Genomic DNA, 11,586 nt, shown 5'->3' with positions numbered 1-11,586 from the left:
GGAAATTTGTGTTCACCCTTTATGAAATACATATGTTGTATTACAAGGTACTAATGCACCCTTGCATTGGTAAAATAAATTCTACTAGAATAGCTGATACTCCCTTACAGAAGATTTATTTTGACCTTTCTAAAGCCTTCTTTAAAAATTAGAAAATAAAATGAAAACAGGCATATGAAAAAAAGCCTACTAGAAATACTACTCTGCATTACATCCTAACACTTGGCTAAATCCTAATATGTAATTATGGTTTAATAGTTTATTTCACTAAATGTGATTATGCACTGAAAAAAAACATGTTGGTTTAGATAATTCAATAGTGGACACTGGTTGCACACAGATGTTTTGCTTTGGCACGAACTTAAACTATTGAGGTGAATTAACACAAGTTATTCATATTCAATAAACCTGTGCAATTTGTGTTGATAAAATATGATTGAAACATGTTTTGGTGAAGTAATTTGAGCTCCTGGATATTTTAATCCTTCACAATTTTCACACTTTATTCCAACACTATTCAGTAACTTTTACCCAAATACTATTTGGTCACTGAAATACTATATGTTATCTTGTCTGTGAAGGTTCTCAGTCATCCAGGTCATCGTAGTCAAAGGAGCTTGCAACTTCTTTAAGTTACGTCTTCAAGTAACTTAAAGAAGTCCAGATGCTTTTCTTTGCAAGCTTCTTTAACTACATGTTATCTTCAAATTACATGTTGGTATTACATTCCAAATATTTTCCAGTGAAAGCCTTATAACAGATTGTATTGTTCTCTTCCAAGATTGTTGCCAGCATCCCCTAGTAACCTTTCAAAACAAAAACGCTAATATCACTGCAGTGACAGTAGGTAAACCAGGGGTCTCAAACTCACGGCTCAGGGGCCACCTGCGGCCCACGTCACCCCTACTTGCCACCCTTACTGTTGACGTGAAGAAAGGAAATGCAATTTGGCCCTTGAAGTTAGTTTTTGTTACGGGGGATTTTGTGGAAATTGAAAATAAGTTGTTTAAAAAGCAAAAATGTTTTAAAATGAGGGCAATATGAGCAGAGAGTAAAAACATGTTGAGGGATTGGCTGTATTAGTTCAGTGAGAGAGTTATATGTAAAGAAAACAATTTTCACTAGCAGTCAAAAACTAATGTGTTCACTTATGTCTGCATTTTTATTTTGTTAAATATGGACAAAACTATTGTAGAAATGCTTCCATGTGTCTGGCCAGAAAGAGAGTATCTTTCCTTTTTATTTGTTAGTTCAATAACAAGGTTTCAGTTAGTTAAGAGTGAGAAGTTTTTTGCATTCACATTTGCAGTTTTGTTATACAATATTTGAAACTTAAAACAAACAAACAAAACACTACATTTTCTGAAAGATTTGTGGGTGTTTTCTTGTTTGTTTGTTTTTGTACTACTTGAACACTAAAGTGGCCCTCCAATGACATGACAGTACCAGCAGTGGCCCACAGCTCATTTAAGATTGACACCCCTGCTTTAAGGTGTTATTATGTGGATATGTTGGTTTTATTTAGTTGCTGTCAACAAGTGGAAGGTAACCTAATGAAGCCTGTTATGTCTTTCTGTGGCTCAGAAGTTGGAAATTTCAATAACAGTGCGTTATCCAATTACTCAGATTGTCAGAGGAGTTCACATTTCCCTATATACTCGATTAAAATACCCCATCTTCGATCCATCCCATACAGGTCACCCTGACAACACTGAGCAGTCCCTTCAGTGACAGGCTGCTGCTCCTGCCAGACTGTACACTGCACAACAGCAGTGAATGTACACCACATATGAACACACTGGGGTCTTTACATATATCAGTGTGCAATACTAAATACCTGCTACTATTAACACCCAAACACTGCACTATGTTTCATTCTTCTTCTACTAGTAATCTGTATAATTGCATCATATATGTGTATATATGTATGTCTGTATATGTATGTGTGTGTATTTGTGTGTGTGTGTGTGTGTGTGTACGTGTGTGTGTGTATGTGTAGATAGATAGATAGATAGATAGAGTGATTTACATATATAAGTACATATCTATTCATTGTACCTGCATAGTCTATATTTCTTCTATTTTTGCAAAGCATTATTGCTGTTAGGTATGCTGCATGTGTTCATTTGTTCCTGCCTTGTGTACTCTGCTGCAGTAACAATTTGAATTTCCCAACTTATCTGAACTGTATCTAAACCCAGCTGATATCTGGCTACATTTTCTGCTGAGCATCCAAATCACACTGGACTGAAGTTTACACTGTATAATGCCTGATTTCTTGTAAATATTTAACGAAATCTATCTGACCCCAGTAGGCACTCCCACACTCCGCGACCCGCCAGGGAAAGGGGGCCCAGGCCCATCCAGACCGGGGCCCAGTGCAGCAGCGCCTCCCGGCCCCACAGAGCCCGGGACAGTCCACCCAACCCCACCACAGAGAAAACTGCACCCACCCCACCATCCACTCATCTTCCAGACTACATAAGACAATAAACGCCCAGGCTGAGATCTTCCTCCACCTCTCCTGTATCTCCCCCTCCTGCAGAGAGAGTTCCTGAAGAGAGGAAAGCTCCTGCAAGATGTGACTATCTCCCCCACCAGTTGAAGAGCCCCCCAGGTGGCTCGACGCACCGGCGGCACCCTGCTCCAGGGCTGGGCCCCCATGCACCCACCCGCCCACAACCCCGGCAACACACCAACCAGGACCCAAGCCCCCGAGGCCCGGCCCGGGCCCCAGCCCAGAGACGGAGCGCCCCCAGAACCTCACGCCCATCCCGGACCCACCCAGGGGCAGCAAAGGCCACTCTTAATACAGACAGAAGTCGGGTAGTCAAAAATCTCTTATTCTGCTTTTTGTATTCTGAACTTCTTGAGTGGACAGCCAACAATCCTACAAATAGACTAGAGGATGTGCCTGAAATGTTTGTTAAAACAAATAACTGGACCTTAGTTGTTAAGCTCAATGTTCTGACTGTCACATGGAGTCTTTCAGGTTGTTTTACGTTTACTATCACAAATGAATGTTTTTTCCCCTAATGAATATACATTTTAGGTCTAAAGTGTCTAAAATCTGCAGTTTTGGAATTTTTCATGTGGATAACAAAATTAAAAAACAAAGAAAAAAAAACACTCCAAAAAAACAAGTGATACATGTGATGAAGGACTGACATAATTTGATTCATAAGACTTTATTTGATATTCACATACTGTAAGCAGAAAACAGCTTTAACAAAGCAAACTTGATGGAAAGGACTAACACCAAGCTTATCCATCGTTAAAACTGAAAAATCAAACCAAAGTAATAAATTACAGATCTCCCTTAAATGTAAAGTGAACTTTCTAATAGGCTCTTCTGGCCTTTGTCTGCAGTCATAAAACATGGCACGCAAGGTACCCACAGCTGTTTTGTCCCCGTACAGTTCTTTAAGTTGAAGAAAGATCTTATCTGGCGTATCCCGCTCCACTTGCTCCAAAATAAGAATTTCACGTTGTGGTTCTCCTAATGCACTCAGCACAAAATCACACTGCTGTTCTATAGACCACTTTTGAGCATGGAGCATTGCACTAATCTGGCTCTCCCGGTCTTCGTAATTCGTGTTAAGCCACAAAATTCTGGTACACAGGGTGCACCAATAAAAAATGGTGACACCATATTAACGGTTTCAGATAGTTCATCAGCCATATTGATCAGTCTAAGGCAGGTGGTTTTGTATGCTGGTCAAAAATCCTGTCGACAAACGTCAAATGTTACGTATGGTTCACAATGACTCCCGTACAAGAACGTAGTAAGGTCTACTATTGACCAGTAAGAAACTACCACACTCACACTGCAATGGGGTCCACAAGATTTAGTTTTCTTCCTCCAAGTCAGACTACAGGCTGAGGACACAACTCCGGCCTGGAATCCAAGGCCCAAAGCCATGAACTTCTTCTTTTTGCATGTTGTTGTAAGTTAAAATCCTAATAAAACGTCTAATTATTTATTTACCTGCTGACTGCAAAACAGCCACCACACCTCCGGCTGTCACTTCTCCTCCATTATAAGCTGCAGCAGACGACATCATGCCTGCAGCGCAGGAGCCTGCAGCTATTCCAGCTGAATTGAAACCTGCAACTCCCAGAAGAGCAGGAGCAGTGACTACAGCACCTACTGCAGGAAGACAAGACATGTATCAGACATGGATTGGGCTTTGATTCAAATTAGCTTACTTGCTCCTGCAGCAGTACACACAGCTGTCACTATAACACAACATAAGAACACACATTAACATCTAACTGGGCCATAGCTCAGCACACAGCTGATCAAGGATTTAGATCAAGTAACTGAGCTACAGAGAAGACGGGGAGGCTCTACGCTACGATGGAGTATTAGAGCCACAAGAAAAAAGTTGTTGATATGGACATTACTGTTCCACAACAAACTGCTATAATTACTGTTTCTGCTACAAAATTCCTTATTTAGATGAGTTAGTGACACAAATTGATCAGCCATTGTGTGATACAACATTCAACCTCTTTATTGCACGAGGATGTAACCATCGATAACCTTGCATCTGTCCATTAGATCGTGGCTCAAGACTTGGCAGTTTGTCTTGTAATTGGAAGGTTGCCGGTTCAAGCCGCGGCTCGGACAGTCTTGGTCGTTGTGTCCTTGGGCAAGACACTTCACCTACCGCCTACTAGTGGAGGCCAGAGGGCCCGATGGCGTGATATGGCAGCCTCGCTTCTGTCGGCCTGCCTCAGGGCAGCTGTGGCTACAACTGTAGCTTGCCTCCACTAGTGTGTGAATGTGAGAGTGAATGAATAGTGGAATTGTAAAGCGCTTTGAGGGTCTTGAAAAGCGCTATATAAATGCAATCCATTATTATTATTATTACCAGCCCTTTTTTGGTACAACCTAATACTTATCACCACACTGCGTTTATGAGCTAAAACCAGGGAGTTTTAGCTCATGAGCTAAAACTCCTGTGAAAAGCATTTTAAAGTTGTGTTCTGGTTATTTTAGCTCATGTTTCCTTCTTGCTAAAACCAATTCTGAAGTACGATTTCACCAACTCAGATGATATACAGTAGCAACCATGGCAGCTTGCCTTGAGACAGCTGTAATCTCCACATTTTGACTTTATTCTCAAAATGATCGATAATACCTTTCTTAACTTTGCCCTCATACTACATCGTATTATCCTGACTGCAGCACAGTTACATGTAATTGTTTCAGGAAGAAACACTTGGTTACTGATCATCAGGATGCTTCACAATGAATACATGTATTGATATGTATTTATGAGTTTTAGAGATAAAATAAAAATAAATAAATAAGCAAATAGGTTTGTTAAATGCCCGGCTGTGATGGCTAAGGCTGTCACTGAAACACAAGAAAGAAAACTAAAGATCTCACCACAGCTGAGTCTGGAAATATTAAGACATTTTCTGTAATGCTAGAATCATCAACTCATATAATGTAGAGATGATCTGAAAAAGGCAGCTGTACTCACATAGACCCATTGTTCCACTCAGGATGAGAAACCTAAGATTGGACTGTGTCTTAAACAGAAGTGAGCATCAGCTGTTATTTCCTGGATAATGAAACTGAATGGGCGTCACTGGGTCTGTGAAGTAAATAAACTTCCTTTAGTCGTCATAGAACAAGTGATTGTGAGGCTGGATCTCAGGAGGTTTGACATATTTATTTATTTTATGTTTTTTATTATGTATTTCACACACATGTGTTATTTCAAGGATTGTTCTTTCTATTTTAATCCTTATGTTAAATCAACTGCTTAAAATAAACACAAACAAAAAGGAGGTTATGATACGGAGCGTGTTTGAATGTTATTTGGGTCACTGAAAATGTGTCTGCATTATGTGTGCCCTTTCTTTGGGGTGTGGTATGCAACAGAAGAAAGACCGCAGGTACCAATTAGTGTAGAATTTCCTCACATACTTGAGTCATACCTTGATTCTGGTTTAATCTTGTTAAGAAAAATAGTGAGAAACAGAAATGGAAATAAAATGGGTGAGTATAAAAGGCTTATCACAGCAGACACAAGAGCAGAAGGTGAGAGGAGTTATAAAAACAACCAACGTCTGAGAAGCCCTGGACAGGAGATCCTATGAAATGGCAGCACTGGAGATCATGACAAGACACACGTTCAGGAAAGTTTATTACACTGCATTTAATCCCAGTCATTTTCAGAGAGAGATTAAAGGTTGAAGACTGATTTATAACAAGTCCCCACACAAACATAGATAAAGCACTAAAAGTGCCTCACTGACGAGCAAGAAGTGCAATAAATAACTGAGAAGTGATACATGCTGTATGGGCGTCGCACATATGACGAGTTAGGAGTGAGAACGTGTTGATCTGCAGGGAAGCAGGAGACTGTTGTTATAGAGTGGATTGAGGATTTTTATTCTTTATTTCTATTTTTCAAGACTTTGTGAATTGTCTTTTTTTTAAATAACTTGGCTTACCCTTTTTGGTTTTGTTAATATTGGCAATAGTGTGAAGTACTATTGTTGGGTTAGAATATATTTATTATATAGGTCATCCAGTTAAGATAAATGTCATGTTTTGAATTGTTAGAATCTGATGAGCATTATTTTATTTTCTTTTTTGTTGTTTTGTTTTTCTGTTTTCCCCCTGAGAGATTACCACCTTAACGTGGTCAGGCGGTGTGATGGCTGCAGTTACAGCCACACAGTGGTAATATCAGTGTAGAGGCTTACACACAACACTGCATTCACATTGGTCTTTCTTTAAATATAAGGTTTAATTTACAGGATAATAAATAACTGGTTTTGGTCTCAGTTAGGTTTTTGTGTGTTTTACCCCTTTTTGTGATTTTTGTGGGCTGATCAGCCACTATTTAAGTTTCCCCCGTTGTCTTCTTTAGTGAGGTCAGTTTGTTTGAGGTATCAGTATTGGTTGTTGCTAACTTTGAGTAGAGTTCTGTTATTTTGACCTCTTTTATGGGCACATATGATTTTTTTTTTTTGTATAATTTAACCAACTATGTTGTTGGGTTAAATAAATAAAAAAATGGGGGGGGGGGCTGTACTGCAGTGGCCCTGAGAGGCCAAATGCAAACCATCAAAAAGGAAAGTTATGAGTTTAATGTTAAAATACGAGAGCGTTTCTCTCGTATCTGTCCTGATACTGCTATTTCATCTGCTATCAACAATAACCATACACTATTATTGCAATCTATACTACAGCTCAAAAGTCTGTAGAGAATTAGAAATGTCTTATTTTCTGACAACAGTAAAAATCGTTTAGAAGTTTTACTAAATTAATCAGAAGCGTAAAGAAATATAAATAATTAACGGTAACATTTATCATAAATCACAAATGAGATTTAGTGGAATATCTACTTAGTGTTGTTGAGACGTCGGTCTCTCCGATTCTTTTTGTCTCGGTAGAGATCACGCAGAGATGTTTCCAAATTTCACACAATCCTTTTATTACCCATTTTCCTTACAGATGCATCTGGAGATCAGCACACTGCATCCTGTGCAGTCCTACTCTAAAGGCTGATCTGAAGAGTTTCACACAACAGCTACAGTTATAGTCTCTGGTCTCCAATTTCTACAGTAAATCCCCCACAATGGAAAAACACTGGTAAAGTGGCCTGGGGTGCTGACACCCTGACCCCCATCTCCTTTTAAGGTAATGTACATTGGCAATTGTCTGCCCCTCACCCTCAGTAAATCTTGCTACTGTCCTGTGTTTGGGGTTAATTGCCCCACTTCCCTGCACCCCAGTTCTTTGTTCCCATCCCAGGACTATTTTCTATTTTCTAATCTTAAATCCTATAAACAACAAAATCATACTACGACACACACTAATAAACTACATTCACTATGACCTCAATACCTATTACACAGTCCATTATTTCTACAGTGTACTGTTATGAAAACAACAGAATGATGATGAGACACTGTGGTAAAGTCTTACAGGTATATTTGCAGATAGTTATCAATACAGGATAAACACTGTGGGCTCCAGGAGACGGGGCAGAGGTAGGGAAGGTTGTCTGGAGGCACACTCAGACACTGTCACAGAAGGTCATGGAGATCCGTAACACTGAAACGTCTGCACAGAAACAAAGAGTGAGCAACCCATCTTGCCTCAATGATTACCGCCCAGTAGCACTCACCCCCATCATCACTAAGTGCTTAGAGCGACTGGTCCTAGCACACTTCAAATCCTGTCTCCCCCCCACCCTGGACCCCCACCAATTCGCATACCGCCGGAACAGGAGCACAGAGGATGCAGTCTCCATCGCAATGCACTCTGTCCTCTCACACCTGGACAACAACAACACCTACGCCAGAATGCTGTTTATAGACTTCAGTTCAGCATTCAATACAATCCACCACTCACAACTCATCAGGAAACTGACAGACCTGGGTATCAGTTCCCTCATCTGCAAATGGTTACTGGACTTCCTGACCAACCGCCCCCAACATGTCCGGCTGGATAACCGCTGCTCATCTACCATCACAATGAACACCGGTGTACCACAAGGCTGTGTGATGAGCCCTTTCCTCTACTCCCTCTTCACCCACGACTGCAGACCTGCTGATGGTTCCAACACCATCATTAAGTTTGCAGATGACACCACGGTGATTGGCCTCATCAGTGACAACGATGAGGCCGCCTACAGGGAGGAGGTGGATCGTCTGGCTGAGTGGTGCGACAGAAACAACCTGCTGCTTAACACCGAGAAGACCAAGGAGCTCATCGTGGACTACAGGAGGAATGCTGACCCACATCCACCCATCCACATTAAGGGGACGGCTGTGGAGCGTGTGAGCAGCTTCAAGTTCCTGGGAGTCCACATCTCCGAGGATCTCACCTGGACGACCAACTGCTCCAAGCTGGTCAAGAAGGCTCACCAGCGCCTCTTCTTCTTGAGGACTCTGAGGAAGAACCACCTGTCCTCAGACATCCTGGTGAACTTCTATCGCTGCACCATCGAGAGCATCCTGACCAACTGTATAACAGTCTGGTACGGGAACTGCTCTGCCTCGGACCGGAAGGCGTTGCAGAGGGTCGTGAAAACTGCCCAGCGCATCGCCGGAGCACCACTTCCTGCCATAAAAGACATCTACAGGAAGCGGTGTCTGAAAAGGGCTGGGAAAATCATCAAAGACCCCAGTCACCCATCACATGGACTCTTCACCCTCCTGCCCTCTGGGAGGCGCCACAGGAGCCTCCGGACTAAGACCACCAGGTACCGGAACAGCTTCTTCCCCACAGCTGTCAGACTCCTGAACTCTGCCTCCTGACATCTGACCCACGTTAAACTCATGGACTGAACATACACACACCCACAATGGACAACTGTACCCTCAAACACAATAATAACATGGACTGAACCACCACTCACAACCACTAGCACTTTATACAGCCTCTGTAGAAACTATCTACACCCTCACTTATCTTAACTGCACTACTGTATAGCTCTGTGTAAATAATCATTCTGTACATTCGATAATTTTTAATCCTACAACTGTTTACAACTTGCATAGTTCCCATTTCTGTATAGCTGTATATCCCAGATTCTGTAAAGTTATTTATTTCATATTCTGTATAGTTTTTCATATTTATATCCTGTTCATATCCTGTACATAGCTTGTACTCACTACAGCCTGTACATACTTATAGTTATAGAATATTCACAACCTACTTCATACCGTGTACATTATAACATACCATAATAGACCCATTTCTGTAATATACTCACATATCTATATTATTGCTAATATATATTGTAATATATCTATATCACTAAAGCACTTCTGGATGGATGCAAACTGCATTTCGTTGCCCTGTACCTGTGCATGTGCAATGACAATAAAGTTGAATTCTATTCTATTCTATTCTATTCTATTCTATTCTATTCTATTCAATTCAAAGGCAAGAACTGATGGAAAATGTGACATGACTGTGGCATAATACGTTACCTTGGTACTGCAATGATCTGGTTGTTTAGAAGCCAGCATGAAGACCTCGCGAGGAACAGGCGAGTAATCAGCTGATTGTTCACAAGTGACTGAGGGACGGGAAGATGGAGGAGCATCCCCTAAAAAAGACAAGCACACGGACAACAACACAGGCATACACCGAAAGAGGAGAGAGAAAGAAGCAGGCCAGCAAAAGAGAGCAAGGGAACCATGACATCTACTGAGGCCCATTTTTATTTGGTACATCGTATCACCAGATGTCAGTTTGTGATGTTAGATCCCAACTTGTCAGTGAAGAAATCTTTTTCCAAAGATATCAGCACAAACCAAAATCATTGTGTGGATTAAAAAGAGCAAATTGTTGAAGTTTGTGATGGATCATTCCATTTTCTGTTTGCACTTGTCAGATGTGTTGCAGGTATATAACCATGTGATCAGTCCATACAGCAGTGATCGTTACTAAAAATGGGCCCATGTATAAGTGTGTAGACATTTCCTAATGCATCATGGGTGATTTAACATAAATGATTCATTAAACACACATCTGTGAAAACATTTCTGATAAACTTTGCCTAATTTTATGTTATAGCAAATATAATTTAAAAATTAAAACAAGAATGTTTGAATCTGACCACAAACTTTTGAGCAGTAGTGTGTGTTGTATGCATGTGTCTGTCTGTATCTGATCAGGATTTTGTCATCAGTTTCAACAAAACGCTCATTTTTTAGCTGTTTCTATCATCAAAATTGAGTTGGAGTGTTTTAACTCTGATGGCAATCTCTCCCTAACAAGTCCACTTTATTGCGTGCTCATTTTCTCCTATTAGTGGCTCATACGTATATAATTAGGAAACATGCATTAAGTCAGCGGTCCTCAACCTTTTTCGCGCCACGGACCGGTTTATGCCCGACAATATTTTCACAGACCGGCCTTTAAGGTGTCGCGGATAAATACAACAAAATAAAACTAGTACCGGTACCGAAAAAAAGAAGATTTATTCATAACACACTTGAAAAGACCCAGGGACACCGAGTTAACAATAAAAACGATAACAAAATAACCCTGAAAACCGATAAAAACCCTGAAAACCATACATTTCACACCTGAGCCTCAACTCTCGCGGCCCGGTACCAAACGACTCACGGACCGGCACCTTTCCGAGGCCCGGGGGTTGGGGACCGCTGCATTAAGTGCACTAATTTCTCACACTTATCAGTGGCTCATGGTTGCTTAAGGCCTATGTCTGTACTTGACCACAGAGGCAGAGCATCATTCAACCTGCCAGCTGCCTATCTTGGGAGCTTTTCAAGGATGACAGACTCCACTTTCTCTGCAGCAAGACAGCTCATAACTTTTTTACAGTGTCTCCCTGTCCTCAGACTTCTATATATTCTTCTGTAATACATAACTATACACTATCATTGCAATCTACACTACAGCTCAAACGTTTGAAGTCAATTTTCACCTGGTTTATAACCATGTGATCTGTCCACACAGGAGTGATTGTTTCTAAAATTTGGCGCACGTATAAGTGTGTTGACATTTCCTAATGCATCATGGGTGATTTAACTTCAATGATTAATTAAACAAACATCTGTGAAAACATTTATGAT

At 40.8% G+C, this 11,586-nt stretch overlaps 1 long non-coding RNA gene across 1 annotated transcript; it reads right to left on the bottom strand.

Moving 5' to 3' along the window:
* Positions 1-4,049: 4,049 nt before the first annotated feature.
* Positions 4,050-11,076, bottom strand: LOC309711763. The gene is made up of 3 exons (XR_014278095.1): positions 9,973-11,076; positions 5,496-5,609; positions 4,050-4,760 (listed from the first exon to the last, which is right to left on the bottom strand). It is a non-coding gene; the product is annotated as an uncharacterized lncRNA (long non-coding RNA).
* Positions 11,077-11,586: the final 510 nt, after the last annotated feature.

The sequence above is a fragment of the Aulonocara stuartgranti genome (assembly GCF_965226115.1).
Source record: "Aulonocara stuartgranti genome assembly, chromosome: 7".
NCBI classification, from domain to species: Eukaryota; Metazoa; Chordata; class Actinopteri; order Cichliformes; family Cichlidae; genus Aulonocara; species Aulonocara stuartgranti.
The sequence above is the reverse complement of the archived record's forward strand: the minus strand, read 5'-3'. Positions and strand labels throughout refer to the sequence as shown.